Source organism: Triturus cristatus, chromosome 10, assembly GCF_964204655.1.
Source record: "Triturus cristatus chromosome 10, aTriCri1.1, whole genome shotgun sequence".
In the NCBI taxonomy this organism is placed as follows: domain Eukaryota; kingdom Metazoa; phylum Chordata; class Amphibia; order Caudata; family Salamandridae; genus Triturus; species Triturus cristatus.
In genome coordinates, this window is record NC_140593.1 from 761,834,108 (window position 1) to 761,856,610 (window position 22,503).

Sequence of the window (22,503 nt, forward strand, 5' to 3'; positions counted from 1 at the left end):
TATGCGAGCATTGAGGAACATGCACCCAAGCATTGTGTTGTGGCCTGGTGCCTGGCTTTGACTTTAAGGATGGGTGCCGAAAAGCCCATAACATGCCTTTAGCATTACAAGTCCTCTGTTAGAAAAGGCAAAACTTTAGTCTTGCCATTTGTTGGGATGTGGGTGAGTGCAATTAATGCCTTCTAAAATAATGCCTTAAGTAGTAAGTGGATGAAGTGCATGTTCATGGATTGCTTAAACGAGGTATAGTGTGTCTGGTACCTGTATGCTCGAGAACGTGGGTTCCTGATCTGGATGACACCCACAATTTGGAATAAACTCCTCACTATCAAAGTTGCTCTGACCATCCTCCAATTCAGTAAGAGACTGAAGGCACATCTCACCAAGGACCATTACACCCCACTACAGTGGAACTCTAACTGTAAAATATTTGGATTGTATTTTGGGCTTTTATCTACTGTTCAGTGCTCCATTGCTTAGTGACATTTGTGCTATAGAAATGCGGCCATACGTTTAGGTAGATGGATGATGTAGTCTAAGAGTATACTACATGATGGCTGCAATGTGATATATGGATTTGGTATAAGGGTTGGCGAGGTCAAGTTGAGGAAGAATCCTTGAGTTTTCTCTATACCTCCCCAGACTGCCGAGACTTCTAATCTGAGATGAGGTGTCTCCTGGGTCTTTGGCATCTGCAACAGTGGAGATGTGGGGGTTTTGGGCACTTTGATTAACAACCAGCTGAAAACTCATGGCCATACATTCTGCTGGCACAGTAACTAATGGCAGGGATATTATGTAGGGATCATTCAGGGAACTAGCTATCAATAGTGACGATGCTGTAGGGACGCCGAGGCTCAGAGATCTGAGGAGTCCACTATATCCCAATTATAGCTGTTTTTACTGCCAAAGCTGCAGTGGACAACCAATTTTCCTTGTTTGTACTGTAACCCATGCTACACCACTGGGGTCATTAGGGAATCTTAACTGCAACACACATCCTCTGCTTTATAGCTGCAATACCACCCTTTTCTGGGATCTCTTAAATCACTGGGTAAGGTCAAATCACATGTAATATAACTTCTGCTACCCCCAGGGCCAGACTGGCCATAGCGGGCACCGGGCGTTTCTCCGGTGGGCTACCAGGATGGGGGCCAGTTTTTGGCACCTGAGTGCCGTTTTTGTTACCGGGGGTTGGTGCAATATCGGCCCCCTGTAACAAAATCAGCCGAAACTGGCCCTAGAAAACAGTTTGGCAGTACAATCCCCCCCCCCACCAGTTCCCAGTCCGGCCCTGACTACCCCCCCTGGGTTTGGATACATGACACTAAGGATATTTAGGAACTGGCTTCAGCAATTGTCCCACTGCAGATAACAAACTAGTTCCTCATGTACACATTTAGGTAACTCTGGAATGGCTCCTTAGGACATGTTCTCTACAAGCCTCTGACTCTCAATCACTGAATATGTTTATGAACAGTTGTGGCTCCTTTGCTAAGGCGGAGGAGCCGCACCCCACATGAAAAAAAAAATGATAGTAACGTAGTGTTATTATCATTTTATTTTTACGGTACTGGCACAGTTTTGATCAAGGGGCAGGGCGAGGCTGGACTGTCAGCCAGCAGGGGGAAGAGTGCTATGTGCACTTAAGTGCTCATGAGAATTTGGCTGGCCGTCTCGGGCCACCCAAAGCTTCATGCGCACTTTGCATGTTCTCCACCCAGGCTGTATTACACGGTGCTCAGACCAATCACGACGCTGCTGTTAGCAGCGTCGTGATTGGCTAGGGGAGCCTGGCTGCTTCCTTTTCCTGCCTAGTCAAAAAAGAAGAACGAAGGAAAGGCAGCGGCGGCCAGGTAAGTGCAGTTTTCTTTTTTTAAACACACCCTGCCTGCACCCCTTCCTCGCCTGCCCAACCACCACGGGCCAATAGCAGCTGCCACTGTTCATGAATGCAATCAATCTTGACCTAATAACTTCATTATTTGTTTACTTGGTAAGACAATCGCCAGTACCTTTCTTGTTCTTATTCTTTCCACGTAATCCAGTCATATCTCTAGTTTGTGCTACTTTAGCTGTTACCTGGTCTCCTACCACAATATCTCTGTCAAAATGTCGATCTACAGATATCGAAACCGTTGGATCTACTCTCACACGACTGTCAAGGTGGAATTGATAATACTAAATTTGCACTTACCTGGATGACATTTTGGACTCAATATTATAGTTACGAAAAATCCGTAGGTTGATATTTCAGGTTTTGAAATTGTGACACAACCCTGCTGTTTCCGCTTTATCACGTACTGCACTGTGTGGAGAAAGTGTTGCCGATTTTTTAGCATAAAGAACACTTTTCTCACTATGTCTACATGTTCATTTTTAAAATTTCTTTTCATTTTCTCAGATAATAAAATGTGCAAAACAGTACAAAATAGATTTGTGCTTTACATTCTATACAGGACAGACAAGAAAATACAAATATCAGTAATTAGGGTATTTGTTAGACTTGGCATATTTTGGTGTGTTTCCCCTGACTTTTTGCTTTCTGGCCTCACAGTTTTAACTCTGTTTTTGCTGGTTTAGTGTCTCTGCAAGCATGCCATGTTGACCTGGCAAGTGCACCCACTTGCCAGGCACTAACCTTCCCTTTTCTTACATGTCAGTCACCCCATGTTAAGCCTAAGGTACCGCTGTGGGCAGGGTGCAGTGTATGTGAAAGGTAGGACATGCCCTGGTGTGTTTGGCATGTCCTGATAGTGAATTACTGCCAATTTCGTTTTTCGCTATTTCAAGGCTACCTGTTCCCATAGGACAGAATGGGGAGCTTGTTTATAACATCTTATAAACATAACTGGCCCTGGGAACAAGGTAGAGAAATAAAGTTTAGTATGCCCGAACTCAGAATCTAAAGATGCATCGTTTAGTGAAGGTGATTTTTACATTCTGTGTTTGAAAATATCACTTTTAGAAAGTAGGTATTTTCTTGCTCAGCCATCCAGTGTGCCTCTCCTGGGTTTGTGGATTGACTGTCTGGCTTTTGGGATGGCAGGGGCTGGGGAGGAGCAGTGGCTCCAGAGAGTCTAGATTGGTCAGGGATGGGCTGAATAGACCAGGCTGCATTTAGAATAGGGGGAGAAGATTTCCTTTCACCTGAATGGGCCTGGTCTGCCTCTGACAAAAATGTGACACAACCCTGCTGTTTCCGCTTTATCACATAATGCACTGTGTGGAGAAAGTGTTGCTGATTTTTTAGCATAAAGAACACTTTTCTCACTATGTCTGCATGTTCATTTTTAACATTTCTATTTATTTTCTCAGATAATAAAATGTGCAAAACAGTACAAAATAGATTTGTGCTTTACATTCTATACAGGACAGACAATAAAATGCAAATATCACTAATTAGAGTATTATATACACTGCACATTTTCATATACAACTGGTTAGTTGGTAAACGTATTGATAAAGTTAACAAAAGACAAGCAGCAAATATTTTTTTCAATGTTATGGTGAGCAAAAAAAAAAACCATTTCAGTTAAAATGCAGGATAAATCACACTGTTACCATTGTACCGCCCAAAAAATGATTACTGAAGAAATAATGCATTTTCTACATTTAAAATGTGCCCAAATGTATCAATAGTTCTTTAACTTTAAATAAAACCCTCAGGCTCACATCATGCCCACATGGTAAGTGCAGTCCTCTAACTCAGTGCAAAACCTTTGATCTATGAAATCTGTGGACCTTTGATGGGTCCCAGAGTTTCATAATTTGAAAACCCAGAATAGAGATGGCAAACTAAAACAGGACTCAACATGGGTGGATAAACGTCCCAACATGGTTGGGGGAGGGGGGTGCCATTTGGGGTTCTCAAACTGTGGGATGAGTTTCTGGACCCCATAGGATGAACAAAACTTGTTTTACATTTTTGTACTTCCGAGGGACTTTGGAATTTCCTTTTGCTAGTGCTACGGTCAAGGTGTATGCCCCTAGTTTCATTATATGGCATTAAATTGTATCTATTTATTTATTTTTAGGATGGAGGGCCACACTCAGGGCCCGATTCACAAAGGTCCTCCACACTAGGGATTGTGGCTTCGCAGTCGTGACGGGACCTCCGCACTGCAGGTCTCATTGTAGAGTTCCGGCCACGAGTGTGTGGCCTACGCTACGATGGTGGAGACCCTTTGTAAATCCGGTCCTGGGTGTCCTGTAATAGCATCTGCAAGAGAAGATTTTCTCTCACAGAAATTCATTCAGAGCATAAGTGTACACAAACCTGAGTCAGAGTTTGCAGCCCTGAAAAGGATGACATGAGTAGAAGTTCCTTTGTCCAATGAGGGAACTTCATTCTTTTTTTTACTTTAAGTCTGTAAAGTGTCTTTTTAGCTGGGCTCAAAGACAGTGTGCAAACTAATGATCCAAATAACTCTAACTTTAACCTCTGCAATGTCCAACTGACACATTTATATGAGATTAGTTTCCTAAAAACTGTTGAAGGTATGAGCACCAAACCAAGCATAGACAATCTTCGGAGTAAAGTTTTAGTTTCATTCCAAGTATAGTAGCCTTTTTTCTCTGGCAGAGAGCAAAAAAAATCATATGGCTGGTAAAATGGGAAATGCTGCTTTTTTTACCTCGTCCGTATTCCACTCTTGATGGATCTGTATGAAACTAGTCATGTCAGAACCAAACTTGATGAGCTTTTTTGGAGGTTTTTACATAGATTTGTCAAATGGCTCTAACGCTATCCACAAAAAAGGCGCTTTTCAATTGACACTGTATCGCCCATAAGGCACTCCTTGACCAATTACCTCAGATCTCTCGCACTATGCAATCCCCCTAACTTCCCGGGAGAACTTTGCGATCCTCCATGGCCCATCTGGCCACAGTCCCCAGGATCAGAAAGGCAAAATATGGAGGACACTCCTTTGCCTACAATGTGGCTAAACTTTGGAGCACCTTTCCCCACTCTTTGAGATCAGCCATAAAGGAACTCCCTTTTTGAAATCTACTAAAGACGTGGCTTTTCCAGAATAGATTTCTCTAATCTCCTCCCTCTTGTCTGTGCTGCACTATCAGTGCTGGGATGCCTAAGGGTAGCTGTGCGTTCTATAAGTGCTGTATAGAAAAGAACAGACTAGAACACTCTGACCTAACCACAACTTCAGAGTTGTTATTGCTGACTGTTCTATATATATATATGAACGTCATGTGATCAAGGCTCAGGGAGAGCCGAAACGTTATGACGACATCGAGCAGTTGAGCAAATAAAACTCTTTGCACTACAGAAGGTGGTCCGTGTTTGTGTTGTTGCGCGGGGGCTACGAGGAGGCTGCCCTGCCAGGGATGCAACTGAACTAATATATATATATATATATATATATATATATATATATATATATATATATATATATATATATATATATATATATATATATATATATATATATATATATATATATATATATATATACATACACACAGAGTCACATACATCACACACATAAGCACTTTGACCAAAATCACAAAGTTTTGGTCAAGTGGGTGAGCCAGGATTAATTGGCAAGTTTGCAAAGTAGTCAATGCACTATACTACGCCGCAACTCTTTAGAGAAGCTGCACTATTCCATACAGTGTTTAATCAGTCGAATTTTAATTATATTTTATTAGTGCAAACACCTCTGGATATAATAGACACACGCTGCCACTATCCATGAGTAAGAACCATTATTTCAAGGATGCAGTTCTGAATTCACATTAACATATCGGGTAAGATAAAGTTTGTAACTTTCAAACAAGTGGCAACTTCTCCAAATTTATGATCTGAGAATGGAAGCCTGGCCAGACACCAATACAATCGAGCAGAAGAACCTTGCCAAGACATAACTTTAAGGAACTTGGCACACAGAGATGCATAGAGATATACAAGTATTGTTTACCCACCATCTCTGACTCTAACTTGGTATAAGTGGCGAAGTTCTGAAAACTTTGCAATTTATACCTTTCCTCTCTCTTACTTTCAAGTTTAAACAATTTCTTAAGTTTGATTCCATGTCAATAGTTACAAGTAGCTCTTCAAAGGGTCTTTGCCAAACCTACAGGTAAAGGATGTAAACTGAAATCAGCCTGGAAAGCACTGTCATTTTAATGAGCGGTCCTACCATTTCCCTAGTGCAAGTTTATGGAACACAGCCCATAAGAGAATCACAGATGCAAAGCTTGGCAGTTGGTTTAAGTACGCCTAGGGGTATCTAGAATGACGTTGAAGAACTTTAGCAGATATCTGCTTCATAGGAGGATCACCACTTCAGTAGCGGCTGCTACCGACCAGGGGTGGAGGGGTGGGGGGGGATGGCTGAGAGACAGAGGGAGGGAGGGAGGAAATAATGAAAAAAAGGACTTACTTTTTTAACGCTGCCTCTTCTTTCTCTGTCCTCCTCTCTGCACGGCAGGAAACACACAGCCTCCCAGAATCATCATGGTTCGGCGCTCAGACAGGGGCTGGCAGGCTGTGCATGTTCTCCATGTAGGCTGTAATACAGCTTGCGTGGAGAACATGCAAAGTGCGCATGCCGCTTTGGCTGGCCCGAAACGGCAGGCCAAAGCCTCATGCGCACTTTAGGTGCTGCCACCACTCCTCCCCCTGTGACGCGTGGGGAGCCCTGCCCCACACCTGGCTTCGGCTGCAAGCTGATTGCAAAAAAACAAAATGATAATATCAAACGCTATAATCCTTTTATTTTTGCATACAGCTTGCAGCTGAAGCAGTGGGGCGACGCTCCTCTGCCTTAGCTGAGGAGCCCCCCACTGCACCACTTACAAAGTGTGATATTTGGTAAGAATGAAGTCATACAAGTCTGGCAAATAAACTCCGTACCAACTCAGCAACCACCGAGCTTGCTTCACAAAACCTTGGCCACACATTTGTGAGGGCCATGTTACGCCTTGCAAATGTGTGGTTTCAGTTTCAACACTGTGTTCCTGAGTCATATACAGGATCTGGGTGCAGGAGTAGAGCCGAGTTGTTGTAGTTCTGATCCTGCCTTCCAAGTGTAACAAATCTCTGGGGTGCTTCCCTGTGCAGTGGCTGTCATCATGGCCGGGCTAGCCGTAGTGGGCATCAGGCATTTTCCCGGAAAGCTGGAAGGCTGGGGGTCGGTTTTGCAGTGATGGGGGACAGTTGTGTTACTTGGGACCGGTTTGCAGTGGTACTGCAATATCATCCCCGAGTAACAAAAGCAGCAGTGCTTCACACGTGCACCCCCCCTCGAGGGGGATGGGGGTATTTGATCTGAGAACATTGCGAGGGCTGCTTTGGCTCCCCAGTGTGTCCCTGGCTGTCATGAGACACTCGGATATGGCGATAGGGGCCTACCTATGTAAGCAGATTCTCATCCCCATATCCATGCCACCCTTAGTCATGCCCTGCTAGGTTCTGGCATTGGAAGGCTCATATCTAGCAATGCTTAGATATACAGTTACACCAAAAAGTGTAGGAATGTTAATCTGCACTCCACTGCTCACGGATTTCATGAGCAAGGGAGTACAGGATCGCAATGCACACATGAAATATTATGTTCCAGGCCCACGTTGCGACTTGACCTGTGGCATCCTTGAGCCAGTTAAGGACTGCCAAATTGGAACAGCCGGCTTGCTAAATGCTTATTTTAGCACATCCTTCTGTTAATAAGGGATGCGCTGGAATTAGCAACTGCCACACCTCTTGCTCTGCACCACACCCAACATTTGTGAATGTGCATTAACATGCCAATTTGCTTCCATGCACCCCATTTTGCAATGTACAATTTGCCCAAAATACAGCCTTTCCCAATCTGCACTAGGGAACATTAGGAAAGGTTTTTTTAATTGGGACCGCAGTGCACGGGTACGGAAGAAGAGGGCTAATTTTGAGCATACTAGTTCTGCTTTGTTGTGCTGAATACTCTGTACATCAAATGGGTGTCACATATACCGGCATCTGAGACCTGATCTGGATCATAATATGCATGTATGATCAATTCTATAGGGAACAGAGCATTATTTTATTTCTAATAAGCACTGAGTTCCTCACATCCATTGTTTCAAGTAACTCTTCCTTGGTGGTTGGAATAAGTGTCAATCTGTGCTCCCAGGACTTTTCCTTAAGATCTGGGGCACACTGAGCTCATAATAATACCAGCCATAATACTACATCAATCAATCAATCAGGATTTATAAAGAGCAGCTAATCACTCGAAAGGGTATCCTGCTAAAAAACCACCACCTCCAACAGAACATAAAAGAGAGACTTCAGTCTGTGGCAGAGTTCTTGAGACCTGGGTGTGAAGGCGCCCGAACACAAAAGCATGGCGAGGCCAGACTAATGTGAATACAGCGCTATAAAGCTATGTTAACATACCCTACCACACAAGACTGAGACAACTATGTGCCTTTATTTTCTGAATCATTCTGATACTCCCCAGTGGAGGCAGTACCAGTTTTGAGTGATCATAACACCTACTTACAGCATCTTGTATCAAATGAAAAACAAATGAAACAGTTTCCTTAATGCATGGGTACTCACAAACAGGGTTACAAAATGTGGTCTTTGTTGTGACCAAAGGCCATCCTGATGACAGCGGGGGTGTAAAATCGGTGTAGGGGAAGCAACGTATGTATATTTAGTGGCGGAACTCAATTGAGCAATGTGAACCCAGAAAACCTTGGATGAACCCCTGCTTCTCCACTTGACCAAATTCTGTGACCTTGAGCAATTGTTTTATTTCAATTTCCCTCGTTTTTCTACATTGTCACATATAAGAGGAATTTGAAATACATGACTTCAGGATGCATGCTGTTCAAAACCATCTCATGTGCTTGGATGTAATCAGTAATGGCATCGTTGTCAGAGTGGGGGGAAGCATGAACGTTTCTAAATTCATGTTTGCAAGCCATCACTTAAAAAATAAAAAACAACCGATTACACTACTATAATTTGATTTATGAAGGTGAAATGTTTCTACACTTTTTGAATTTTAAAAAAACTATTGTATTTTTGCAAGTTTGCTGTATTTTAAAATTAAAGTGTTCCTAAAGTTAAGGACCTAGTTACTTCCTTTCCCTAACTGCAATTAACCTTTAAATAAGTACATGCTGTGTTTTAAAAAAATGTTTTCATGTTTGTGCTGGGTCCAGTAAACAGAAGCCAGTTCTGCTGCCCAGGGGGCACATGTAAAGGTCAGGAGTGCAGCATGCAGCACCAGGCTGTACTTTGAGTATCACTACCTTAATGCATACAATCTAAAACATTCACTGACTGGCGAGAAAGCAAGGTGAAAAATTCCTCTGGGATTCAAAATAGGTTTTTACAGGTTATTGATTGCAGAAATGTCAGATGCTTACCAGTGCTTAACTTGTAAAATAATAAGTGCCAGGGCTCAAACATTTATTCAGAAATTGCAGCCAAGTTGCAGCAGGTCATGGTGCCGAATATGGGTATTCCCAGACGTGGGGCCCGTGCTCACTACGCCACTGGAGTCAAGCTATCCTGGCTGATGACGGCTGATAGCCAGAAACCGGTCCTAGGATGCTTGATTCCGGTCCAGGGAAGACATGGCTTGGCAGTTCGGGCTGGACTGTTCCCATGAGGCACAGGGTCAAGACTGATTTGCATATGGCCATGTCTAAACTGGGGTGGTGTAGTGGGCAAAAGAACGATGGATTTAACCCAGATCTCTTGACTGGGGGAGAATGTTTGCATTGTCAGCATTCCGTCCATCATTTGTTTGTTGTAACGCTTTTCGCCCTAAGTGGGATGGGTATTCCCAGACGTGGGACCCGTGCTCACTACGCCACTGGAGTCAAGCTATCCTGGCTGATGATGGCTGATAGCCAGAAACCGGTCCTAGGATGCTTGATTCCGGTCCAGGGAAGACATGGCTTGGCAGTTCGGGCTGGACTGTTCCCATGAGGCACAGGGTCAAGACTGAGTTGCATATGGCCATGTCTAAACTGGGGTGGTGTAGTGGGCAAAAGAACGATGGATTTAACCCAGATCTCTTGACTGGGGGAGAATGTTTGCATTGTCAGCATTCCGTCCATCATTTGTTTGTTGTAACGCTTTTTGCCCTAAGTGGGATGGGTATTCCCAGACGTGGGACCCGTGCTCACTACGCCACTGGAGTCAAGCTATCCTGGCTGATGACGGCTGATAGCCAGAAACCGGTCCTAGGATGCTTGATTCCGGTCCAGGGAAGACATGGCTTGGCAGTTCGGGCTGGACTGTTCCCATGAGGCACAGGGTCAAGACTGATTTGCATATGGCCATGTCTAAACTGGGGTGGTGTAGTGGGCAAAAGAACGATGGATTTAACCCAGATCTCTTGACTGGGGGAGAATGTTTGCATTGTCAGCATTCCGTCCATCATTTGTTTGTTGTAATGCTTTTCGCCCTAAGTGGGATGGGTATTCCCAGACGTGGGACCCGTGCTCACTACGCCACTGGAGTCAAGCTATCCTGGCTGATGACGGCTGATAGCCAGAAACCGGTCCTAGGATGCTTGATTCCGGTCCAGGGAAGACATGGCTTGGCAGTTCGGGCTGGACTGTTCCCATGAGGCACAGGGTCAAGACTGATTTGCATATGGCCATGTCTAAACTGGGGTGGTGTAGTGGGCAAAAGAACAATGGATTTAACCCAGATCTCTTGACTGGGGGAGAATGTTTGCATTGTCAGCATTCCGTCCATCATTTGTTTGTTGTAACGCTTTTCGCCCTAAGTGGGATGGGTATTCCCAGACGTGGGACCCGTGCTCACTACGCCACTGGAGTCAAGCTATCCTGGCTGATGACGGCTGATAGCCAGAAACCGGTCCTAGGATGCTTGATTCCGGTCCAGGGAAGACATGGCTTGGCAGTTCGGGCTGGACTGTTCCCATGAGGCACAGGGTCAAGACTGATTTGCATATGGCCATGTCTAAACTGGGGTGGTGTAGTGGGCAAAAGAACGATGGATTTAACCCAGATCTCTTGACTGGGGGAGAATGTTTGCATTGTCAGCATTCCGTCCATCATTTGTTTGTTGTAATGCATAGTCTTGATATCCACTCAAGCATCTTTTATCCATCATCAGAAACTCCCGCCCCTTAAACTCACTCCTGTATATTCTTTATCATCCCTCCCTTCCACCTTTGCCACTGTTTTTCTGTAATTCTCTTCCTCTCTCTTTCTCCATTTTGGGGTTTTCTCTCTTTTGGTCTGCTCTAAAGTCTGATAGGGAAGCATATATGCTGGTACCCAAAAATAAGTGCTGGTGGGCCTCACCTGCAAACAATGGCTCGGATTAAGCACTGAATTACTGGCAAAAAAATATAAGGGGCCACTGTGTCTGGACCTGTTTATCAATAGGAATTTGGCAACTGAGTCCTCGATATTGGCCAGAAGATCTGTTCGCTCTTTAATCCAGTACATTTGTTTATTGAAACTTTCTTCATATCTTTACCAAAGGCCATCTCAAAAAGCATCTGTGTACCCTAAGTCAAATCATCTCACAAGACAATTGCAGGAAAGCTAGTAAACTACATATGGGATCATTTGCAAGGACATAGAAAAGATGCTGTTGGCACTGATGCAAGCAAGGAAAATGGGCCCCATGGGCCCCCACGTTGATAGATAAAAACAGACATGATTGTAGCACAGTGGATCACTCACAGCCCTGACTTGGGTTGGCGTGGTCTTCCAGGTGGATGTTCAAGTATGTAATTGTTGGCATCAATGGTGGATGGTGCGAAATCCCAAATGACTTAATCATGCTTAACTCTGGTGGTGTCCCATTCATGTTGTGCAACTTTTCAGGCATGCAAAGACGGAATTGGTTGCCCCAATCCATGTGCTACCACATTCCCACCAAACCAGTGTGCATGGCCCTATCCTATGTGAAGCAGGCTATGGTCAGTCCCTGTGCCTCTGCTCTATGCACTATTTTTTAGCAACGTTTTCAAATCTGCAGTATGAAAATTCACAGATACTCCAATGGGTTCTTTGATCCTATAGACTTTAATCTAATACAAAATGCCAGCAGGCAGGATCTGTGAGACCTGTAACAAAGCAGGGTTTTAAAATAATTTGGGAGCAGGATGGGCCACTCACATCACCCCTGTGGTCTGGAAATCTCTCCCTGCCTGGCTCGGCTCCTTTAAAACAATTCTGGACACAAGCCATGGTGCCTGGTGTAAGGAATCTGCCTTTTCTATGTGCCCAATCCAGATTTTGTTTTCCTTTTTCTTTACCCTATTTTTGCTGGACTTGGAGCTATGTGCCCTTTACCTCTGCTAAACAAGAGTAATGTGCCTGTGCTTCCCTTTAAACATGTCAAAATTGGCTTAAACCTGACTGGTGCAATTACGTTTCTGATAAGGCCATAGTACATGGCTCAGAAATACACGCCTGGCATGAAGTGTTAAATGCCAACTGTGGACTGCAGCATCTAGTGTGCTATCCACTACAGTAGTAGTGAAAACATAGCTTCAGAACATACCATCTGTAGCCTGGCAACAGCAGCTTCACCCTGCTGCGCAGACCTTTCAAAATCACCCTTTTGACAGGTAGGAAAACCTGATTTCAAATATCAAATAAGTCACCCCTAAGGACACATTGCTGCACACAAGGTAGGGTGCCTAATATTTGAGAGTGGGACAGGTGTGACAGTGGAAATGACATGGTCCCCCAATGACTAGGCCCAAAACGACTTTGTCACTGGTGAGGCTGTAACTGGTACATAGAAAAAGTCAAATTATAGATTATACACTTTAATTTATAACTTTTGACCTCTACCATCTATAGACTTCATTAAAAGACTTATCTTTAAAATTAATAAAACTCCAATCTAATGTAGAAGCCTGAATGAGGTATAAAAACTGACCCCAGATTAGAAACAATGGCCTGGATGTGATAAGGTGTTTTTCTTCCTCTTGCAGGAAGACCAGTTGATGTGGACCCAGGAACTTCATTAACTTAAACTGGGAATTGAAGCTTTCACAACTAAATGTAAGGGTTAACCTGGAGGAAGCAATCTTTTGCACCCCTGGTCTAGTTGGTACTATAACCGAAGGAATGGAGGTTACCCTCAGAACTGGTTTTTAGCTGCCACAAAAAGGGGACTGCTCATTGCCCTGGTCACACTTCTGAGCACACAAGCTCTGCACCAGGGTAAAAAGGTTCCCCCATCTTGGATTTTGGGAATAAGGCACATGTGGGATTGTTTGTAGCAGGGGGCTGCGTGGGCCTTCATTATGCCCCTGGGTAAAGCCTGTAGTCACCTTCGTCCACAAGCTGGTGTCAGGCATAAATGTGACACCTCAACACACCATCTGGGTAACACACTCTGGGCCTATGGAAAATCAAAAGAGGACTGGACCTGTTGCCTGAGAGGAGCCCTGCAGGACTGGACCTGCTCCATCTTGTTCTCCGGAACAAGAAGTGGACTCCAGGACATGTGGACTGACCTCCTGTGTGGCTACAGAGGCACAACAAGTTGCAAGAGGTCTTTGGCCCGGAGGGCCAGCTGACCGGTGGCAACTGAACTTGGAATGTACTTTGCTGTGGGCCTTTGCCAACACCCTGAGAGTCTCTAAGTACCTTCCCCTGAGATCCTGGGGACCTTAATAGTGTTTTGTGTGGTTCATTGAGCACTAGAAGAAAGTTTGGAAACGTTTGAAAACTTTTTCTCTAGAGCTTAAGCGGGACCCACCGGGAAAAGTACCAACTGGAATTATCACAGCAAGGGATAGGATTTCAGCTTCATTCTGGTAAAGATCCCTAAACCTCCAAAAAGGTAACAAAGTACCATTCTGCAATGAAACGTAAAATATTTTCAGAGAGAAATCTCCAAAGCACCAGAGCGCCAGCAGCATCAACGTGCTTCAGGTATCCGGTCTTCACTTCCATTGCAGTGACTACCGATTCGGCTGCAATTGCCTTTGGGGAGGATTTTTCTTTTCAAAAGTGGCAGAGTTCCATTCTGTTTTGAGACTTAGAAGAAATGTCAACACTTATATTCAAAAAGTCAAATAGTTCATTGACTTAGAAGAAATGTGAACACTTTTCTTCAAAAAAGTCAAATAGTTCAATTCTGAAGTGGGACTTTTAAAAACCTTTTTGCTTCCAAACTCCACTTGGTGTATTCGACCTAGGATACATTGCGGCTGGTATGAAAGTACACCTAGGTCCCGATCTTCCACTTACATGCACTATAATTGGCTCTGAATGAGTTTAGGAGCTAAGCTCACTTAAAACTAACTCTATTTTTCAAATTCAGTTTGTGATTTTTATTATTCTGTGTTTTGATTTTATTACTGTTTTGATACTACGCAAATACTGACACATTGCCCTAAGTTAAGACTCTCTGCTCTGTGCCATAGATACCAGGGGGTGGGATCAGGTTAATTTAGAGACTCTGAGGGTTCACCCTGGCATGAACTGTTATTATTCATTAAAGGGGATAGTCACTCACCCTAAATAATAATCCACTTTCTTATACCTGGCATCCTGCAATGGATGCCACTCTAAAAATGTTGAGTTGTTCCCAGTTAATCATATCATTTGGATCCTCAGTTCTTCCATAGGTCCCAGGCTCCTGCATAGGAGATAAAGAAAAAAGGTTTCTTTATCCAATCTAATTTATTTTCAAATGTGTTATCATTGTAGGATAAGAGAATTGGCAAATAATCCCAAAATTAACAATTTGTGATGTAATTCTAATCAGCAGGTACTGCTATAGCAGTGAACAAATATTCATATGGGAACTTGAATGGGAAATACAAATGTTCTCTGTCCCATTTATTTGTCCTCGCTGTACAAAGCTGCACAAAGATTGGCATGCCAAACTGTAGTGTGATAAGCCTTAAAAATCACAGTTAAAGTAAAGATGTAGTTATTTAACAAGACAGAAAAATCTCTGAGAGTAGTCAGGTTATGATTAGCTAAGTAAACCATAACTCACGCCCCCATGGAAACTATAACTTGCACCCCAAATGCAATGCTCTCAATCTCACACTATTTATTTCAATAAAGAACAAGACTAAACAACATTATACCATTAAATAACAACACAAATCAAAATAAATCAAGTGTACTCTAGCCATAGTGAATTCATTCATAAATACTTATGTTAAGTTGATTTGGAAAGTCGCAAGTATTGTCATCTGTCATTTTTAATGTCATTTGTCACATCATGAGCGTTGTATTTGAGTTGTTAGTTATGGTAATGAGTGTGGATTTCGTTTTCGAATTGATTACATCCTTTTTGAAGAAGCAATTTCCAAATTATCTTTTGTGCTCCTTCTATTTAGAGCAAAGATCATATATGTGAGCAATGCCTCTGAGGCTCATCGCGTCGTCCCCATATTTAATTCTATATAATTCTATATAATTATTCAATTTTATTTTGCAGGTTTATAAAGCATGGACGCAGCCGACATGGGTTCCAAAATGTTGTATATTGATACACAAAATCATGAAGTTAACTCATCTCAAATAAATAATTTGTGTCTAAAGATCAAGACAACAATTGCCCTATCACTATCTCAAATTCAGAATAGAAATGTTTCCTGATATAGGAAAATGTGGGATATTTGGTTCCATGTGATGATATGGAATGCCACAGTATATACTTGGTGCTCAACGTAACCTCAAAATGGTTATTAAAAACCAGTTTGTGGCTCAATAGAGCTTCTAATAAATCCTGCCTCAGTAAGAGCAAACACTTGTAAATTGATTTCATTTGCTACACTTAGCTTACAACAGCAATAAAGTCTTTAAATTGCCTTTCATTCACTTCACTTTGTTTTGCTCTTTATGCAGCTCTGTCTTAGTGAGTTCAGGACACAGTTAATGTGAGATAACATCAAACTGTTTATTCAAATCCGAGCACATTAATAGGTTAAGAGACACTCCACTTACTGGACCACAAATCATTTCAACTATTACATACATGCCTTGGCGATAAGGAGGGCATTTGCAAGTGAAAACCTCTTTTACCATTGTAATATGAAAATAGATATGTGTGCGCGTGGGGGAGTGACAAGCATGTGCAGATTTAAACTCACAGTTGAGGTACCTAAACACCATAACAACAGCGAAAAGCCATACTGACACGTTGTTGGGCATCAACACAAAAGCAGAACTCAACACAATGTGCCAACACAAAAAAACAACTTCATTAGAAATGTGCACTTATGTAGTGTTAGGTTGTGTTGTTCTTTTTTGTTCTGTGTGTAGTGATGTGGTGTTACTGTATTGTGGTGTGGTTGTGCTTTTAGTCTACTGAATTGCATTGTGTTGCTTTGGGGCACATTGTTGAGCTCAATTAGACTTGTATTATGTTTTTGTTATTTATTGCAGGTGTTGACAAATTTGTTTTCAAATTTGTTTTCATTTGTGTTGTCGTATTAGGCTATTTTGTGTTGTGCTACTGTTGTTGTTTTTGTGCTGCGTTGGTGTGCTGTTTTAAATTGCTTTGGTGTGTTGCTTGCTTTATGATACTGTACTGCATTTTGTTGCTTACATTTTGAAATACCTTTGTTGTGTTATGTTGTAGTTGTGCTGCTACACTTCATGCCAAATTCAGGACATTCCTACAAAGTTCCAGCGACAAACAACCATGTACCACTGTTTACTGTGGTAAGAAACAACGACTCCAGCTCTTTGACTGTTTAAGACACAAGTCAGCCCAAACCCATAGCCATGATAATGCCTTAAATTATTGTTTTGCATGTTGTTTTTATGGGATTAGCTTATGGTTATGCAGCCGTGGCCCGTGAAGGTAAGAGCGGTGGAGCTGTGGGGTCTGGTGTGGGGGGGGTTCGACAGACGACAACTAGGGGAAATTAATTATTTATTTAATTTTTCCTTGTTGTCGTCTGTCGAATCCCCCCCTCCCCAACTTGGCCCCACCCCTCTTTCCTGCATGGGCCGCGGCTGATGGTTAGTCAACAATTTGCTGATCATTTGGGATTTATTTTATTTTACCATCAAAGAGTAGACAAAAAAATATTATTATGTTGTGTTGTGTCGAGTTGTGTCGTATCGTGTGATGTCATGTTATCTTATATTATGTTATGTTAGTTTAATAAAGTACACTTCCACCCAGCATGTCGTGTAGCTTACCTATGCCGTCATGACAGCTCAGGTGTTTTCAACAGAAGCCCTTGTCGATATGACAGACAACCACGCTTATACAAAGGGATACGAAAGAACACGTGAAAAATAGATGTAACGGCACCAGCTTCGCAGCAGCTGTGCAACTTTGCAGTATCAGATAAACTGAAAGAGACGACCTACATATGTAACCTAAAAATACCTGAAGCAGTGCCCGGACGTGCAAGAAACATTGCAAAGAGCAAACAGGTAGTCAGGAAGGTGATATGTTCACATGCTCTTGCCAACGTGAACGTATCCAGGTATCAGCGCCTCATTTAGAAAGTCTAACTTAAAGGAGACCTTGCATTAATGAACTCACTCAATCTGTTGGCTCTTTTCATAACAGACTCCCGTGAATGTAAACCACACAGAGGGCAAGTCAAGTGAGATAAAACAACTGCCCCATTAAAAATGACAGATCTACATCAGGGCGAACGCATAACGATGCAGTAGAGATGCTCACAGTCGTGTCTCACTAGAAGTGGGTGCTAACCAACACCTCCGCTGCACTACCTACCCATGAAGCATTGCTCTGACAGATACTGGCAGCCATCTTGCTGCCACATCTAGCTTAGTATAACCAGTGTTTTAAATGGGAAAAAATAAGTGCAGGTATTCATTAAAATGAGCCAGAGGTGTAGTGAGTGGGCGGGGCTAAGGGCAAGACATGGTGATACTTAACAACTTCTATGATAGTTGCAGCACATACCAAAACACATGAGAAATGTGTTTCTATAAACAAATCAGGTTAACTCATGACACAAAATGAAAGACAAATGTGATAATGTGTTACCATTTACTTTTTTTGCAATAGATGCACCTTCTGAATGCCATACTGTTAATTGCTGTTGTTTGGCACAATATTATATATTTTTGAGCACGTGAGTAGGAAGAAACTGAAAATAACCCCACTTCGAATCAAAGCTCTTATGGCACCAAGCAAATGAAGCAACTCATCAAGACCCTCTCCAGAAGATATATCTTGTCTCTTCAATCAATCAATCTATCAGGGGTTTGTTAAGCGCGACTACTCACCCGTGAGGGTCTCAGGGCACAGGGGTGGGGGTGCACGATCCAATCCATCAAGGAGGGGGTCTGTCGAAGAGCCAGGTTTTGAGGTTTCTTGCGAAGATGGGGAGCGATGTTGTCTGTCTGAGGTGGAGCGGAAGGGCGTTCCAGGCTCTGTCTCTTTGTCTCTTCCATCGATCTATCCATTCATCCGTTCATCCTACCATTTACCTGCTGATGTCCACCATTTAACCTTTACATTCTGTCGTCTATTCAGTCTTTTATCCATCATTACGTGTTTCACCATTCCATCTGTCCACCATTCCATATCCAAACCTATCCATCCATCTCCAAACCTATCCATCCATCATTTCACTCATCCATCTCTTTATCCACCTTTTCACTCATCCATCAATCCTTTCGCTCATCTATCCATCGACCCTTTCACTCCTTTTTTCCATCCACCCGTTACTTCCATCCACCCTTTCACTCCATCCCTCCTTTCACTCATCCATCCTCCCCCCTTTCATCCATCCTCCCTCCCATTCATTCATCCATCCAATCTTTCCCTTCTCCACCCATAGCCGCCCTTTTATGCAATCATCCACCCTCTGTAACTCATCCATCCATTCTTTCACTCATCCATCCATTCATTCATCCATCCATCTATACTTCCACCCTTTCACTCACCCATCCATCCACCCTTTCACTCACTCACCCACCCACCAACCCTCCCTTTTACGTTATTTATGAACCTTTGCCAAGCAGAAATGTACACACAAAGTGCCAAGCATTTTCTTTAAAATACCTCCTGAGAGTGTCTCGATTCTCTCTCTCTTTCTCACGCTTTTTTTCTTACAAAAAACAGGTATACAAATGCAGGCAAACACACAAACATAAGCAGACACAAAAGACTCGGGTTTGATGGAAGCCGTTTTATACTCTTCACCTACCATGGCTTTTTTAATTGGCACTGCCAGGGGATTGCCATGATTACTGTGTTTGCACAAATGTGCTCAATAGTGCGAATGTGATTGACAGCACAGGGCCTGAATGGACTGTGCTCTGTCAAACACAGCGTGATGGTGAGCACCCGATGTTATTCAAATGAGTCCTGCTCAAGAGCTCAGCTGGGGCTCAGATCGGGGCTCCAGAAGCAGCTCCTTGGCTGCCAGAGACACGTTCCACTCTTGCTCACCAGCACTCACATCCAATGAGCCTACTCTTTCATGAGTACCGGTACTCTCCTCGGCAGTAGAGTCACACTTTACAAAATGCTGTCCTACTCTCCATGCGCACTCGCTCCTCCGTTCACCATCCTCATTCGCCCTCCCATCACGACTGGACTGGGAACACACAGCAACCCTGGCAATACAGCTGGGCCATCCCCGTGGGGGCCAGGGGGCAGATGCTAGTGAGAAGCACTGCTGCCGGCCTCTTTAGCAATGCTGCCACTTTTGTTACAGGGGGCCGATATTGCAGCACTGCTGCAAAACCGCCCCTCAGTAACAAAACTGGCCCCACCGCTCTAAGCCAGTCCCCACCCTTCCGGTCCACCGGGAAAACTTCTGGTGCCCGCTACGGCCAGTCCGGCCCTGCCTCCCATTCACTATCCTACCCATTGGCAAAGCCAAAAGCTCACCCAAAGGCAGGGCCACTGGAATTATGCGATTGTTCGGCCATGGTGATTTTTCGCATAATTATAGATTTGCCACCTTGGCCACATAATCCATTGTCTGCCGCATAATCTGCAGATTTTAAGAAAAAAAATGTTTCTAGCTCAAACTGGTAAATAGTAACTAAAAACGCAGCAAAACATGTTGCAGCGCAGTGAAAGGCTCTTTGCAAAAGTTGACTAGTTACTTTTTTGTTGCTTATTACTATATTTGGGTGTTAAACTGGTACTACTGTTAATAATGATATGTAAACGATGCCCAGACAATGGAAACAATTTAGAAAATCACAAAATAATGAATTAATACTATCGCTAAGTGTGCTGCACTATGCAGCATCATTTGCCTTTGGTTGCTGCATAGTTTAGTCAACCCTGCCGCATAATTTGGCCCTCCCCTGCCGCATAATTCCAGTGATTCTGCTCATAGGCAAGACCTATCTGCTTTGTCAATGCTTGCCTTTTACTGCCCGTCTCGTCCATTCTTGTTTTGACAAATGTTATGTATTTCTGACACGAGTTTGTGTTGACACTTATTTGTTCTGACAGCCATTAGTTATTTCGTCAAAATTAAAAAGCAAAACCAGGTCTAAATCACCCTACTCCCTCCTTTCAGCTGCTCGCGCAAGCGTGGTTCCATCGCGCGCTGATGATTCTGCTTCCGGGTTGTGGTCGCGCGCCAGCGGCCGAGTACCAGGAGTGATTGTCATTTGACAGCCGTATGTTCAGATAGCAGGGGTCAAAGGTACTGCCCAAACCACGGTTCTGTTATTATGGTGTAACTAAGTAGAGCTCGACCTTTGGCTTGTTTTGAGCGGGAACGCCCGGGCCGCGCTCTCATTAAAGTCAATATTAGAGCCGTGTTTGCTCTGCTCATTATGCAATCATGATCTATCAAAGCCGCTTTTGTCACTGTGAGCAGAGGAATGTTGACAGCTCAGCTGCCAGGGTGCTTGCAACACTTAAGGACTGGCCAATGCTGCCATTTCGCGACTGCACTGTAGGTAATCTTTGCTCTGCTGAGATTGAGGCCACAAATGTGCTTCCTCATGCATTCTTTCATTCAGAGTAATGCCTTCTGCCCACCCTCTCACTAGACTAATCTGCTCTTCCTTTGCAATGTCTAGCCCTCTTCCTATTTCCTGTGTGATGGGAAGTGCAGATGCAGGTAACAAAGGAGGGCCTTGCACAGAGAGGATAAGGAGGTGACTCAGATGGCTGTCACAGTTAGGACAGCTGGTGACGCAGGTGAATGAATTTTCATCCTATTAAGCAAAATACAATTTCGCAGCTGGAGTACTCATCATGCACTGAAGAGTAGTACTAACCATACACGGAATAAAGGCTTTTGGGGGGCTTTGTGGTATCTCCATGTCTATGCCATGCATTCTCTCCTTAGTTATATGTCCCCTGCTGCTCAGCCAGTGTGAGTGTGAGGTCATAGAATGCTGATGTGTACCTGGTGGGAGGAATGCCAGTTGGAGTGAGTGGGCTGAGCAGTAAGGATGCTGCTCCCGGTGGAGCTTTCTTCTTACCGTCTTCCACTAGTAACCTATGACTCTTACCCTAAAGAATAAACAATCCTGTTTTCACCTGTGCTATCGTCCACCCTGCATCTTCATTTCCCACAGCTTTCTTTTAAAAAATGTGTTTCCTAAGAAATACCGGAAGGTGTGGGGCAAATGGCTGGGTGCCGTGGAGTAGCTTGTTCCATCCACGCATTATACTGTACTCACTGCAGAAGGGTGGGGCCTGATTGCAATGTATGTGTTCTTCCAGATGTACTGTGTCAATATCGGTGTTATGCACTGTCAAAGCAATGGTGGTTGCATTCTCTTGAAACAATAAAAATGTGTTTATCAAAAAAAAAAAAATGTGTTACCACCACTAGGTGACATTTTACCTCGCCATATGGAGACACCAGCCCAGACAACCACACAAGTTAGCCTTTTCACGATTTCCAAAGCAGACCATGTTTTAACACATTTGACCTTCCCCATTATTGTGTGACCCAATTATAGAGTGAACCCATTGTTGTGTGACTTACTTACTAGGCTTAAATACCACAATAGGCAGAAATAAGTAGGATGAACTGTGTCAATATGGCCCTACAATACTGTAAAGAAGAACTTCACTTTTTGCCAATTAACATGTTATTTAGTAGTTTTATATAGCGCTCCTGCATCACTGCAAGTATTAGGTGCTTTATATAGAACTTAGCTGAACTTTACATCAGATACAGGAGACATGTTAGACAATGACTTGCATGCAGATAAGGAATTACATTTCAGATCTCAATTATTAAGAGCAATAACTTTGAGTCATCAAGAATACGGGAGTTTATGTTTTAAATGTTATTCTAAAACAATATAGTAGGTTTTCTACCTATGACAACAGGCGAAGAATTCAAAGTATTTGTAATATCACCTGTTGAAGAGGTTTTTAAAAAATTGAGGTTTTACATATTGGTACCTCGAGCTGCAAGGAAGTTCAACTTCTGAGACTTTTTGATCTGCCAGAGAAGGGGAATAATTTGGACAGGTAAGCTGGTTGGTCCTCCAGGATGGCTTGAGAGGTGAGCAACATAATTTGAAATTAATTCCAGCAGTAGGAGACAATCACTGAAGATCACATAGAATCAGAGT

At 43.3% G+C, this 22,503-nt stretch overlaps 1 protein-coding gene across 5 annotated transcripts in view; it reads right to left on the reverse strand.

Moving 5' to 3' along the window:
* The window catches only part of LOC146789967 (uncharacterized), a 125,308-nt gene that overhangs the window by 24,874 nt on the left and 77,931 nt on the right, over nt 1–22,503 (reverse strand). For 3 of the 5 annotated variants that reach the window (XR_014969505.1, XM_085628291.1, XM_085628289.1), the window contains 2 exons: nt 14,492–14,614; nt 2,198–2,308 (listed from right to left, as the gene is read on the reverse strand). The gene's annotated coding sequence lies outside the window, so the exon portion shown is untranslated. The remainder of the gene's footprint in view (nt 1–2,197; nt 2,309–14,491; nt 14,615–22,503) is intronic. The other 2 variants (XR_014969506.1, XM_085628290.1) reach the window with 2 other exon arrangements.